This window comes from Lemur catta, chromosome 13 (assembly GCF_020740605.2).
Source record: "Lemur catta isolate mLemCat1 chromosome 13, mLemCat1.pri, whole genome shotgun sequence".
NCBI lineage: Eukaryota > Metazoa > Chordata > Mammalia > Primates > Lemuridae > Lemur > Lemur catta.
In genome coordinates this window covers 76,323,501-76,338,638 of record NC_059140.1, presented here as the reverse complement: position 1 = coordinate 76,338,638, position 15,138 = coordinate 76,323,501, and the positions used below count along the sequence as shown (strand labels likewise).

At 38.1% G+C, this 15,138-nt stretch overlaps 1 protein-coding gene across 2 annotated transcripts in view; it reads right to left on the bottom strand.

The window, feature by feature from the left end:
- FLT1 (fms related receptor tyrosine kinase 1) overlaps positions 1-15,138 on the bottom strand; it is a 163,443-nt gene that overhangs the window by 50,817 nt on the left and 97,488 nt on the right. The gene's annotated exons all lie outside the window — the stretch shown is intronic.

Sequence of the window (15,138 nt, the reverse complement as noted above, 5' to 3'; positions counted from 1 at the left end):
GAAAAATTTCAAGACCTAATAGTTTCAACACCTACTACTATCACCAAGTATTTATTGAGTATTTACTCTGGCATCAGTCTGTGTTACAGATAGCAGGCCAAGACATGGGCAAGCTAGGACATAGTATCTGCCGAGGAGAGAAAATTAATCCATACCAAACACACATATGTACATTCTCTCTCTCTCTCTCTCTCTCTCACACACACACACACACACACACACTCACACACACCACTCACACACATACCAGCAAACAGAAAATGTTAATGAATGAGAATGAATAAATGCAGCACAGTTATCTACCCAATTAAGTACAAAGTCTGGTGCAGGCAGGGAGATCAGTAAGGAAGGGGGTACTCCGGGAAGGCTGCATGGAAGAGGTGGACTTTGAGCTGAGGTTTGAAGGATTGTCAGAGGTTAAAGGGGGAAAGGAAGCATGAGAAAAGGCATGATGTTGAATTGAATATACATTGAGTACTTATTCTGGAATAGTGATAAAATGGGCCTGACCAGACCATAGGCCATATTTGTTAGTTTAAATAGTGTATATTTCCTTTTATCATAAAAGATATGCTCAATATAGAAAATTTGAGAAATATTTGAAAGCATAAAAAAATTTAATATTACAAAATTATTGTAATGAAAATAGCACAGTACTAGTATAAAAACAGACACATCAGCCAATGGAATAGGCAACTGATTTTCAACAAGGCACCAAGAACATACAATGGGGAAAAGACAGTCTCTTCAATAAATGGTGTTGAGAAAACTGGATATCCACATATGGAAGAATGAAAACAGACCCTTATCTCAGCCCATATACAAAAATCAACTCAACATGGATTAAAGGCTTAAATGTAAGACCTGAAACTATAAAACTACTAGAAGAAAATGTGGAGGAAAACTCTATGACTTAGGTTTGGGCAGAGATTTCTTGGATGTGACACCAAAAGCACAAGTGATGAAAGCAAAGATAGACAAATGGGATTGCAATAAACTAAAAATCTGCACAGCAAAGGAAACAATTAACAGAGTAAAGAGACAACCCTCAGATTGGGAGAAAATATTTGCAAACCATATATTGGATAAGGGGCCTAATATCCAAAATATACAAGAAACTCAAACTACTCACTGATAAGAAAACAACCCTATTTAAAAATGGGCAAAGGAATTGAATAGACATTTCTTAAAAGAAGACAGACAAATGGGCAACAGATATATGAAAAAATGCTCAATATTTCTAATCATCACAGGAATGCAAATCAAAACCAAATAAGATATATTATATCAATGGAGTAGAGCCAGCTTAAAAAAAATACCCAAATGAAATAGCCCCTCACACTTACTAGATTGTCTATTATCAAAAAGATGAAAGATAACAAGTGTTGCTGAGGATGTGGAGAAGAGGGAACCCTTATACACTGTTGATGGTATTGTAAATTAGTGCAGCCATTTTGGAAAGCAGCATGGAGATTTCTCAAATAATTATAATAAGCATTACCGTATGACCCAGCAATCCCACTACTGAGTATATACCCAAAGGAATTGAAATCAGTATGCCAAAGAGATGTCTGCACTCCCGTGTTCACTGTAACATTATTCACAGTAGCCAAGATATGGAAACAACGTAAGTGTCCATCAATAGATGAATAGATTTTAAAAATGTAGCATATATACAATGGGATACTATTCAGTCTTAAAAAAACAGGAAATTCTGTCACTTACAATAACATGGATGAACCTAGAGGACATTATGTTAAGTGAAATAAGCCAGATACAGAGAGACAAATATTACATGATCTCACTTATATGTGGAATATAAAAAAGTCAAACTCATAGAAGTAGAGAGTGGAATAGTGATTACCACAGGCTGGAGTTGGGGGAGGTGGACAGGGAAAGGGGACACATTGGTTACTCAGTACAAAGTTACACTTAGATGGGAGGAATATGTTCTGGTGTTCTATTACACAGCAAAGTGACTGTAGTTAAAAATAATGTATATTTCAAAATAGTTAAAAGAGGATTTTAAAGTTCTCTCTGTTTAAAGAACATTTTTATTGGTCATTCGGGCCTCTTTTTCTGCAAATTGCCAGTTCATATCCTGCGCTCATTTTTCTATCGTCTTATTTGTCTTTTTCTCAATGATTTTAGGGTTCTTTATATGTTTTGGGTGTGAATGGTTTGTTGGTTAAATATGTTGCAAGTCTTCCCCCATTCTATGAACAGTCTTATAAACTTTGTTTATGGCGAATTTTTGTAAATTTTAATGTGAGATTCATCAATATTTTCTCTTATACTTTGTGCTTTTTGTTACTTAAAAAAAAAGTACCCTGGTATCATAAGCACGTGCCTTGTATCCTTTCTTCATAAAATCTATTTAAAAGATTTATTTAGACTCTTTCTTTTTCTTTTTTTTTTTTTAAGACAGGGTCTCCCTCTGTTGCCCAGACTAGAGTGTAGTGGTGTCATCATAGCTCACTGCAACCTCAAACTCCTGGCTCAAGTGATTCTCCTGCCTCAGTCTCTCAAGTAGTTGGGACTACAGGCATGCACCTCCACCCCTCGCTAACTTTTCTATTGAACTCCTGGGCTCAAGTAGTCCTCCCACCATGGCCTCCCAAAGTGTTAGGATTACAGGCATGAGCCACCGTGCCCAGCCTGCTTTTTCTTATTTAGGTTTTTAATCTATCTGAATTTTCTTTTGGGAAGGAGTTTGTGTATGGTATGAGGTAAGGATTTAATTTTTACAATATAAATAGCCAATTATCCCAGCATCATTTATTGAATAATCTGTTCTTTTCCCACTGATTTGTGGTGCCAGCTCTATCAGATACTAAGTTTCCATATATTCCTGGTTCTGTTTCTAGGCTTTCTGTTTGTTCACAATGACCATTTGATCTCTGTACCACAACTTTTAAATTATGATGGCTTGATAATACATCTTGGTATCTGGTGTGGCCTGACCAGATCTTTTTTAAAATGGTCTTGACTATTGTTGGCCCTTTATTCCTTAATATGAATTTCAGGTTCAGCTTGTCAAATTCTGTAAAAAGCACTATGGGATTCTGGTTGGAATTCTACTGAATTTATATGATAATTTAGGGGACACTGTCATATTTGCTTTTGGATTGAATAATATGAAATTGTCGGTATTTCAGCCTACAAAAATGGCAATATGGTTCTACCTAATAATAAATGTTCTGTCCAAGAATGTCAAGTATCTTTGAGGCATTTAGGTCTTCTTTTATATCATTTAATAGTTTTATGTTTTCTCTTTAAATATTTTGCTTGTCTTTAATTATATTTATTCCTAGATATGTTGTAATTTTTCTTGTTATGCAAAATGGTATTGAGTTCTCTGTAGGGTCACTCTATCTGAATTTTCTCTTTCTTTGGGTATTAGACATTAGAACTAATTTGAAGAACTTTGTGTTGCTGAGATAATTTAATTGTAGGCCTGCTTGCTTCTAAAGGGATAGCCTAAGTCATTTCCACGTGCTTATTTGTGTATCTACATGGCTTCTGACACTGCATATAGATTCTTCAATTGCTGAAAACACAATTCCCATGGAAACTCATTATTTATTTCTCTTTAACAGAAGATGCCATATGAGATTGAACCAACAGGGCCTAGATGAGGACTTGCAAATACAGATGACTTTAGGGGCTGGGCACGTGACACAAATGAGTTGAGGGTGAGATAATGCGAGGGGGACTGTGACTGTGGAGCATGGAAAGCCTCTCTCCCATCTAAAATTGGAAGCTTCTACTTAGCTTGGGAATTTGGAAATTTGAGTCCAGTATTGTCTTCTGAGTTTTAAAGAGAAGACAGAAATATGAATTTTTTATGCTAAAGCTCATGATTTTTAAATGTTGGCAACAAGATCAACTTACATACACTTACTGTGAGGGCCAATAAAAACACGTATGCTGGATAGATTAGATACAACTTTGACTTAAGGGATGTACATGGGGATAAGCTTTTATATTTTTATTAAGCAACGACCTTCATGATCTGGCCTCTCCACGTCTCCCCAGCTTCTGTGCATATTATATCCTTAAATGTATCCTTGGTATGAGCCATGCTGGTTATTCACAGCTCATGCTAAGGCTCAGTGACTGTGCACATGTTCCCTTGACACTTGGTTAACATTTACTTGTTCTTTAATATTCAGCTGAAGGATTAGCTGTTCTGGAAAGCATTTTCTGTTGCTCTTAGACCCCTTCCCTTACTCCCTTATTACTCTGTGCATGCCTCTAACCGGGTACTTACCACTTTGTAGCAACATTGCTGACTTTCTTATCTGCCCACTGCACTGTGGGCTCCCAGAGTATGCTAACTCTGCCTAATTCGTTACTGAGTCCTCAGTGTCTAGTGCTGTGATGACAGACAGCTGATCTTCAGTAAATGAGGAAATGACTAAATAAATGAAGATAAAGGAAAATGGAATAGAGGAGGTGAAGTAGGGGAGTGAGCTTTGAAATACCTGCTGAATATTATGAAGTTAAGCTAGTCATTAATGCTAACTCTCTACGTGGTAGTATTGACTGATGGCCTGTAGCATGTCCAGCTCTCTTCAGAATTTATAAAATTGCATGTCAGTTAATTTTGTCTTCTTAAGGTTCTAAAAGCCCCAGTTCCTGGAGCTTAGAAATGTAAACTCAGGTGGTTTCATGGGCTTGCTAAGACATTAGCCCCAAAGGGACAAGTAAAAGTTTACACTGGGCTATATTTTAGGAACCTGTCATGTACTCCGCAGTATGTGATGATGAGACTCAGTGGAAGGACCTGAATTACCTACTGTGCTGGTTGCTAATGGGGGTTGTGGGATCAGTTTGTGAGCCTATTGGTCTATACATGTATCCCTGGGATATAGTCTAAATTTTAAATGTGTCTAACTCTTTTAATTGTCAAGGGACTTTGAAAATAATTTTATTTCTTCCCATTATACTACAAGGTAAAGGGAAGTCTTGGCATTTTACATATAAACATCACATTGCTCAGGGAATATAACTTTAATCCAATTCACAACTGAGTAAATAAATCTATAGAGCTTTTCAATTCACCTATTTGATTAAATAAATGTTCATCATGTGTTTGCCTACTGTTGCTTATACACATAAAAAATGACCTGTCACTTTCCTAAACTGGCCTACTTAGTCTGATCAGTCTGTTTTGTTGCTCAGTTGACCATCTGTTCTTCTGACTCAGAGAATCTTACGTCCATCCAATTTGGCCTCAAACTAATCTTCATCATCAAAGTCCAATTCAGATGACATCTCTCCCATGAAACCTCCCCTGATCAGCCACCAGAAGTGCTAATTTGTATCTGATGGGATTTTATACCACTCACATTGCACATATATGAATTGATTTTGTAACTTTTATGTGTAAGTTTTTCAAAGGTAGGGACTAAATGTTGCTTATGTTCATTTTCTCTAGAATATAACAAGGTGTCTGGCTCAGGGTAGGTAATTAATATATGTATGTTAAATTTAATATGATAAAAAGTGAATTTTGTTATTGTTATGATAGTCTTGACTTTCCAACTAAATAAGTTCTTTGAAGTTGTCACATAATATGTTTTCAATAAATGGCAGTTATGATAATGATCATGATGTATACAGTTCTGGTACACAGCAGATAATCATATCTTTAGGGTAGTAGCTCTGAAAGGAATTGATTGCCTAAGAGCTGTATCTGAACTAAGGACCAGAGGAGCATAACATAGATTCAAGACAGCTAAAAGTAACCCAGGAAAGCTAGAGGCAGGATGTCTGATTGACCCCCCACAAAGGAGATTTTATATAACCAGTCAAACTTTGGGGTTTGGAAAACTATGTCTGGGGAAAAGAAGTACAAGTTTAAGTAAAATGGCAAAGGCTGACAAAATTGGAAAATGAAGAATGATGGATCCATTAAATGACGCTAAAAAGATGAATGATTCCAATGCTTCCAAAGAAGTCACTTGAGACACAGTGAAAAGCAGCCTTACCATAATGTGTTAGCTGGAAGAGAATCATGAGGATGTTGCAAAACATATGGTCTAAAGGAGACTTGATGGGCAGTGTGATCTCGGATAAGACTATTTGCGCTTTAGCCATGAAAAAGAGAAAGAAGAGGAATACTTAGAAAAGAATAAGTCTAAAGATAGTGATGAAAAAAAGCTGTATAATATTCCTCTCCTTGTAACCTCCGAATAAGGGAAATGCCATAAACCAAGGTCCCTTCATTTGGGATAATGTCTATTGCTTCACTAATTTAACTTACACAAATGAGTTATGGTAACAGTATAGTTTCTAAAAGCTTTCATGAAATTGTAAACTGATTGACTTGAAGAGGTTATGGTTGAGTTGAACCCCTTGAAACTGTGCCAAAAACATACATATTTCTAAACATTCAAAAATGAAAGCATTTTTGTGCCCTTTCACTGTGAAGTTTGCTTGTGTTTTAATAAAGTATTTCAGGATAATTCAGGCACTTGAAATGCATCAGGTAGTGCTAATTCTATGGTTATTGGCTATAAAAACCTTAGCTATTGGCCAGGTGTGGTAGCTCATGCCTGTAATCCCAGCACTTTGAGAGACTGAGGTGGGAGGATTGCTTGAGGCCAGGAGTTTGAGACCAGCCTGGGCAACACAGTGAGACCCTGTCTTTACAAAAAAATAAGAAAATTAGATGAGTATGGTGTCATGTGCCTGTAGTTCTAGCTAGTTGGGAGGCTAAGGCAGGAGGATCAGTTGAGCCCAGGAGTTGGAGGTTGCAGTTAGCTATGATCATGCTACTATACTCCAGCTTGGGCAACAGTGTGATACCCTGCCTCAAACAAGCAAACAAACAAAAAACCCTTTAGCTATCAATTAGCTATATTTATAAATTGTAAACACACACATGCATGCACACACCTACATGTGCACACACATATGCACACACCCCTGCCCTAATAAACTCTTGTAGTATGTTCAGATTTACTATAGCCTGTCTGTAAAGTTGGATCCATTCATACTGCAGGATATAAACATTCACCTACAGTGGCCTTTCTGTGTATGATGAAGTAGCAATTCTAATGACCATTTTAAGATAGGGAAATACTGTTGCACTATATAAGAGATTAAAGTCAAGAAAGTGTTTCTGTATTGCTAGAGGAATAATTAAATCAATTATGGGAATATATATCATATTACAGTGTATGGCTGCTAAAAAGAATGAGGTAGAACAATATGTATTGACATAGAAAGACCTCCAAGATATGATCCAGAAATGATAAAAGCAAATCATATAACAATACATATGGTATGATTTTTAACTCAAATTTTGTCTCAGAAATGCTGGCTTTCCCATATAAGCCCACTACCCAGTCACTCACTGTAATCCATTATCTTATTTTATTTTTATCATAACAGTTAATATTATCTGATTGTATACTTTATACTTATACAGTAGTCCCTGCTTATCCATGGCTTCAGTTGACTGCTGTACAAAAATATTAAATGGAAAATTCTAGAAATAAACAATTCATAAGTTTTAAATTGGACCCCATTCTGAGAACTATGATGAAATCTTGCACTGTCCCACTGTCCCACCCAGGAAATGAATCCTCTCCTTGTCCAGCAGATCCGTGCTGTAGATGCTACTGACCCATGAGTCACCTAGGAGCTGGCGTGGTTATCAGATTGACTGTGGTGTTATCACAGTGCTTGTGTTCAAGAATCCCTTAGTTGAGTTAATAATGGTCTCAAAGCACAGGAATAGTGATGCTAGCAATTAGGACATGCCAAAGAGAAGCCATAAAATGCTTCCTTGAAGTGAAAAGGTGGAAGTTCTCAATGTAATAAGCAAAGGAAAAAAATCATATGCTGAGGTTGCTAAGATCTACGGTAACAATAAATCTTCCATCTGTGAAATTGTGAAGAAGGAAAAAGAAATTTGTGCTAGTTTTACTGTTGCACCTCAGTCTGCAAAAGCTACCTGTGATAAGTGCATAGTTAAGATGGAAAAGGCATTAAATTTGTGGGTGGAAGACATGAACAGAATTGTGTTCCAATGGATGGCAATTGGGTTTGGTGTTAGCTGCAGTTTCAGGCATTCACCGGGGGTCTTGGAATGTATCTCCCATGGATAAGGGGGTGGGGGCTACTGTAGTTTTGTTTGTTAAATGTATTGCCTGTATTTTAGAATGTAAATTTCAAGGTACCCGTCTTATTCCCAGCACCTAGTATATGCCTGTCACAGAGTTGGGTCTCAGTGTATATCTGTGAATGAATGAATGATTGAATCCCATTTATATGTTTAAAAAGCCACATATTTGTATATATGCACAGGTATAGGTAAAACTTGGAAAAATCATTGACAAGATACATATCAGTTAACATGTGCTGATTCTCCACAAGGGAAATTTTTCTAGTTCACTCTATTTCTGTACTTTGTGAATCTTTTACAGTAAAAATGAATCCATGTATTACTTGTTTAATTAAAATGAATAAAATAATATGTTAAAAAACAAAACTGTAGGCCTCTTTACCATCAGCAAAGAGACATTGAGTAAAAGCTTAAAAGCTATATAGATCCAAATACTTAAACATCTGCAAAACTTTGTAGTATCGGCTATGCATAGAATGAGCAAATGTTTTTGAAGCAAGAAAAGTAGATTTGTACTTTCTGGCAATTTGCAATTATAGATTAAAGCACTAAAAGGACAAACAAAACCCATTCTATCAGAAGACTGGCCCCTGTGAGGTAGGGATGTGTGTGTGTACATGACATAGAGTGTATTTTCTGCATTTCATTTTGTTTTTCAGTGATGGTCAGTTTAATTATGACCCAGTTGAATGAGATGGCCACTTAAGCTAATATACAATCTTGATTGTTTAAGGCTCCTTGATAGCAGCAGATTATGTAAAAATCAAGTTTATCATTTCAATGTCGGGAGGGGGTGGACTTTCTTGATTTGACTTTTTCAGCAGGGATTTAGAGTCATGCAAATGGGCTGAGTCCACTAAACAGGGTACCTGAGAGTACATTTGTTTGCATATTTTCCTTAATTGAATTGGGCATAGTAGTGACCACGGTTGAATGGCTGTGTATGTGTCACTTTAGGTCCTGATTAAACTGTTTTCAAGTTTGTGCTCAGGAGGAGAGATTTCCATGCAAATTCTGGACATGTGAAATAGAAAAAGGTCATTTAATTATTTTGCTAAAAGATGGAGGAGAAAGGATATCTAAGATAGTGAAAGGTAGTGTATGAGTTTTCCTTCTTTAGTTACACAGTCTTCAGTGTGAGGAGGAATTTGTAGATTGGAGATTGAGACCCAATTTGAAGTACCCAGACATTAGCTCTTAGTTCTTGGGTTAATGTTTTTGCACAGTGTACAGTCCCTGACAGATCCCTGGGATGATTGCTGGGAAAGTATACCACCCCCACCTTTAATCCCCAAATCACTTTATTTCTCTTTTCTTTGATTTTCTTCATTCCCCATTTCTTTTTTTTTAGCCATTGGTCCCTCAAGCATTGACTGCCCTTCAGATAAAATAAGCTGCCGATCTTGGCCATGCTCAAAGTACAATTCCCTGTGTTGCAAGAGGTCACAGAAAAAGTCAAGGGAGCAGGCTAATTCACAGTCAAAAAGGAGAAGCTTCAATGAGTATGGGATTTCTGTTTGGGGTTATGAGAAAGTTCTGTAGCTAGATAGTGGTGATGGTTGTGCAACACTGTGAATGTATTTAGTGCCACTGAATTGTACACTTTAAAATGGTTAAAATTATAAAATTTACCTGTATTTTGCTACAATTAAAAAAAAGTAGAGGCTTTGTCTAAAGTGATGCTCACATTTGCAAACTTTCTAAATTTTTCATTTAAAGATTTAAGAGGACTTAAAACACACACACACACACACACACACACACACACACGCACGCACACTCAAACAACTAGCGGGGGTCCTGCTATTCATATGAATAGATGTTAGCGCTGCCTGATGTGTGATCCCTCATTTGGGTCTTGCTGTGGCCAGCAGCTTTCTGGGCTGAATGGGGATGAGGATGTTATGCCGTAAAATGCATCCAAGAAATTTTCACTGGGCAAAGCATGAGGATATGACATGGTGCTATGTATGTATGTATGTATATACCTCTGTACGTAGGTGTAAGACCTAACTAAGTAAGCTGGAACTTGCCAATAAAGAGATAAGGGGGCTAAGATTGATTCTCTATAAATAGCTTCTACTGATTTCCAATTTGAAATGGGACTTTACTCAGGTTTACTTTACTTCTCTGGATGTAAATTACAGAACTCTACAGCTGTACTTTTCAGTCTCATAGAACTAGGCAAACATTAAATAATTGCAGAATTGCAGAAAGTGCGTAAAGTAACAGTTTCCATTTTTTCACCATGTGAGGGCTGTGGTTAAAGTCAGGGTCCCTCTGTGGGCCGATGTCAGTGTAGCAGCTCTGAACTTGGGCAATGCCAACAGGTTAGATGTTTTTCGTGCTGTTACCCCACTCCACTCCTCACTTAGTTCCACTTCTCTCTCCTCACCTTCTAAGGGGAAGTTTATGCTAGGAAAAGAGCTGAGCCTTGATTCTGCAGCATGTTCAGAGTGTGCCTCATATTTGTGTTGTTGTTAGGTATAAATAAACCTTGAGGACATGTTTGGAGGTCCTGGCAGGGGAGAAGAGCTACTTGTATATCCAGTAGTGAAGCTTGGTTTTTCTTGGTCTGGATGCAGAGACCCCTTGACCTTAATGACACATACTGCGTGTCATTCTCACTAGTGAGAACAGCTGCTTAGCTAGTCAGTCAGCAGATCAACTCTGGCCTCAGCAGAGGTATTGAGTCGAGCAGCCAGCTCACCTTCCTGTGCACTGCCCTGCGTCTACCCCGGGAATCTCGTACACATTTCTTTTCTGCAGTAATATGTCTTCATTCATTGTGTACCATGAGGAGAGATTTCATGAGAAAGAAAAGGCAATTACTAAAGTTTTGCAAAAGATAATTGACATTTCTGAATTTCATTATTACTAAGAAATCAAACAAAACCTCTGATTCCAATAGCAAGAGGGTGACAGATGGTCACTTTATCACCTGTGGGCATTGACATCCTCATTCATCTCTCTCTTCTACTTTTCCTTAAGATCTTTCCTAGATCTGTTCAAACCACTTTACGATTCAGACATGATTCCATACCCCCAGGTACTGGGATGATAGGTCACCTTGATCTGAATATAGTACCTACAGATGCAGGTATTTGCAGTGATATAGTGATATGCTGGTGACAGGAAAGTTGTCCCTTTCAGGTCATTAGGTAAATACTTAATCCTAGTGATCAAGAAGATCTCATTTAAGAAGGAATAGTGGCCGGGCTTGGTGGCTCACCCCTGTAATCCTAGCACTCTGGGAGGCCAAGGCGGGTGGATCGTTGGAGGTCAGGAGTTCGAGACCGTCCTGAGCAAGAGTGAGACCTCATCTCTACTAAAAATAGAAAGAAATTATCTGGCCAACTAAAAATATATATAGAAAAAAAATTAGCCGGGCATGGTGGCGCATGCCTGTAGTCCCAGCTACTCGGGAGGCTGAGGCAGGAGGATCGCTTGAGCCCAGGAGTTTGAGGTTGCTGTGAGCCAGGCTGATGCCATGGCACTCACTCTAGCCTGGGCAACAGAGCAAGACTTTGTCTCAAAAAAAAAAAAAAAAAAAAAGAAGGAATATTAATTACTGGGTTAGAGTGATTCTCTCCCGCTCCAGCCTCAGTCTATTTAAGACAGAATTTACTCTTTCTGAACTCTATTATTCTAGTACTACTGCTTTAACTTTAAAATATTCTAAAAATGTTTTGCTGTCATAGAAATTTAGTTTAAATAATAGTTTGATGATGCTTTCTTGGTTCAGGCGGGCCTTACTGAAAACATCTAAGATCAAGATTGCTTTCTGTGTTTTAAAATATTTTCAGAGAGGGAGAATCTGTTACTTTTTTTCAGCATTTTAATGACTCTTTCGGAAATTCCATTTTCTCTGCACAATCATTTGTGAGATGATTTGTGATTGTATCTCCGTGCAAACCTAAGCTAGATGGGCCTTCTGCCATATCTGCCTTGCAAACCCATTTTAATTCCTTGCAGTGCCACTACGAAGAGCGTTGCCACGACAGCCTCCCTTACAGCACTTGCTCGGCAGTGGCACAACTTGAAATACTTCACAACCTCAGTGGAGAATCTGGGAAGAGTGTGAAGTAGAAAGGTAACTTTTTGATTATTTTGGAGGAGCTGCTGGTCCTTTGGGCAGGTGGCCTAGAGAAGAAGTAAGGACACTGGGAATCACAGATTCTCCAAGATGACTTCATACCATTGTCCAAGTCTGGGTGCAAACTTTAAAATTTTTAGCCCAACAGAAATAAATGTTTCTAAAAGGAGTTCTGCTGTCCATATAACCTTAGGAACCAGACCATACTGAAAGCCACCACTATCAAATAGGATTTACTCCAACTTTGAACTTTTGTGTGGTGCTGTCTTGGTATTGGTCCCTTCATACTACACTTTTCTCTCTCATCTCTGGTCCTGTGTATTGTACTCACATTAGGTTGAATCCTCTCTTTTCACCTGTCTCTTCAAAGTAAAATATGTCTTAAATTACCTTCATCTTTCAATACTTTGCACCTGTCAGTCCCTCCTAGTAGTTCCCAGTTGCTTCTTTACTCAGTTCTAATTTGGAGGCTCTACTAATTTTCTCTTTTTTCCTCTTTATCTTACTTCCATTCTGTATATACAACTAAAAATTAACAATTGAGAATCTACTGTGCGCTCAGTAGCGAAGTGGGAAAACTGAAGCATGAAGATGTACTTTTTTGTTTGCTAATGTATTAAAGATATTTTAATACTGTGATTGAGCCATAGAATTTTCAACTTGCCTCATTCATACACTTTCTTCCATTTTTAGACGAATAGACATGATAGTGAGTAGGGCAGGACACACATGGGCGTTGCTTGAAGAAGCTGTGTTTCATTTAAACACATACATAGATTAATTACTTTAGATTTTTGGTTATTCAAATTTTAGTTTTCTTGTTCACTGCTGTATTCGCAGAGGCTGGCACTGTGCCAGACACAAAGCAGTGCCTTAGGAATACTTGTTAGATAAGTGAATAAATGAGGGTTGGGCTGATAACGGCACGAACCCTGGACCTTTTAAAACTTAAAAGGAACTAGCTTGGAGTTCAAGATAATTTTTAACTTTATGTCTTGTTTTCAAAAATGCTTTATATATTTTTAATATGCTTTAAATTTGTTTAAAAACCTGCTTTAAATAAACTAAAGTCTTCAAGAGACTTTAAGGGTTAGGAACAAGAAGATATTCACTGTTTAAATATGTGTTTGTTGATGCTCACTGGGTCATTTAAAACTAGTACTTATTTGTTCCCATGTGAGTTGAACTAATGTTTATTTCCACGTGTTCGATATTCAGGGTGCAAGCTTTAGAGTCTTGGTCAGCTGCTCACTAACTCTGACCTGGGGCTAGTTGTTTCTCTTCTCTGTGTCTCAGCTTCTTCAGCCACTAGTCCATAAACCAGGCACGATAATTTAGCAAACCTCATAGAATTATTAGGAGGTGTAAACAAATTAACATTGGTAAGGTGCTTCCAGCAGTACCTAATAAGTGCTTGCAAGGAAAATAGATCTGTGAAATGCACCTACCTCATATGACAGTTGTGAAAATTAAATGAGATATTTCTAAGACACTTAACACAATGCCTTGATACCTGGTGAATGCTCAGTACATCTTTATTATTTTTAATAAAGACAACATATTAAGATAGTACATCTAACTTCAAAGATTGTCAAAATGAACACACACAAAACCGGAGAACAATTAAGTGATGTGCACAGTGGCATAAATTGTAAATAGACCCAAAGAATCACTGCCCTGGAATGTGAGAGAAGACCCCTTAGGACATCAAGAATTACAGTGAGATGAGAAGAACTTAGAGGAAGGAGATTCTTCAGGCAGGAATCGAAGCAGCCTGTGTGTGGCCCACAGGACTGCAGGGAGAAGAGGAGAAAGGAAAGAATGAGGAGGAGGAGGGTGCCAGGGAGTGGTGGGAAGTAAGTGGCAGCGAGTTGGGTGGGGCCCGTGCAGGTGAGGGCCCGGGAAGCCCACAGCTTTGCCAGCGGGCGCTGAGTGGCAGCAGCAGAGAGTGCCCCCCGGAGCGCAAGCGTTGTGGTTTGCAGGGCCCTTCTCTTCCTGTTGGAGTCGCCCTGGTGGAGACTGCCTCTCCGGCCCTGTGCGTGTGCTTCCCTGGGCCTGCATGCTATGAACCCTTTTGTTCCCGCTTCATGCCCTTTGGCCCAAGAATTTACTACTCAGCTTTCATAACACTTTCTTGAAATCGCATTTCTTTTGGTGAATGGCTATGCCCCACTGAAAGTTTTTTCCTGAAAGGAAATGAGGAGGGAGGAAAAAGCTCCAACTACCCTAAGAAGGCATTTTATGGCCACTTGTCCAGAGCGTGAGCTCTCATGTGTGCCCCACTTCCTCTCTCATATTTTCTTTGGAATGGGAGCAAGTTATCATTTAACACATAACAATGATGATGGGCTGGAACTATCAATGATCCAAGGCCACCAAATTGGCCTCAATATATACATCCTTTTTGAGCTGCCAAGCTTTGAATGAAAGATGCATCTCAAGTCTCTAAAAGATAGACACTTTATTTTCAGGGTTTTTAAACTCAGTCTAGCTTGCTAAAGGCTGAATATATAATGAACTAGTTTTCAGTCTTTTCAGGCCATGATTGTAATGTTCTTCCATTTCAGCTTTGGAATCAAGGATTATCACTTTGGTTACCTTTAGTCATAGGTTTGTGAAAAGAAATAACCATAAAAGAAGTGGCATTTTGAAGATATCTCTGTGTACAAACATAACGGCTATAGTCATGGGACATATTGCATCTGCTACTGAATTTGCTGCCTTAAATGGGAATATTACATATGAAACTTTATAGAAACTATATACATGTAGAAGATTGTCTCCAGAAAATTATGAAATCCCTTTTCAGGGGGCTACAGTAGTTTTACAGAGTGAATGAATAAAGAGAAGAGAAAGAGGGAAAGAGATACAATTGATGACAACATAGTTGAGCTTAACAAAT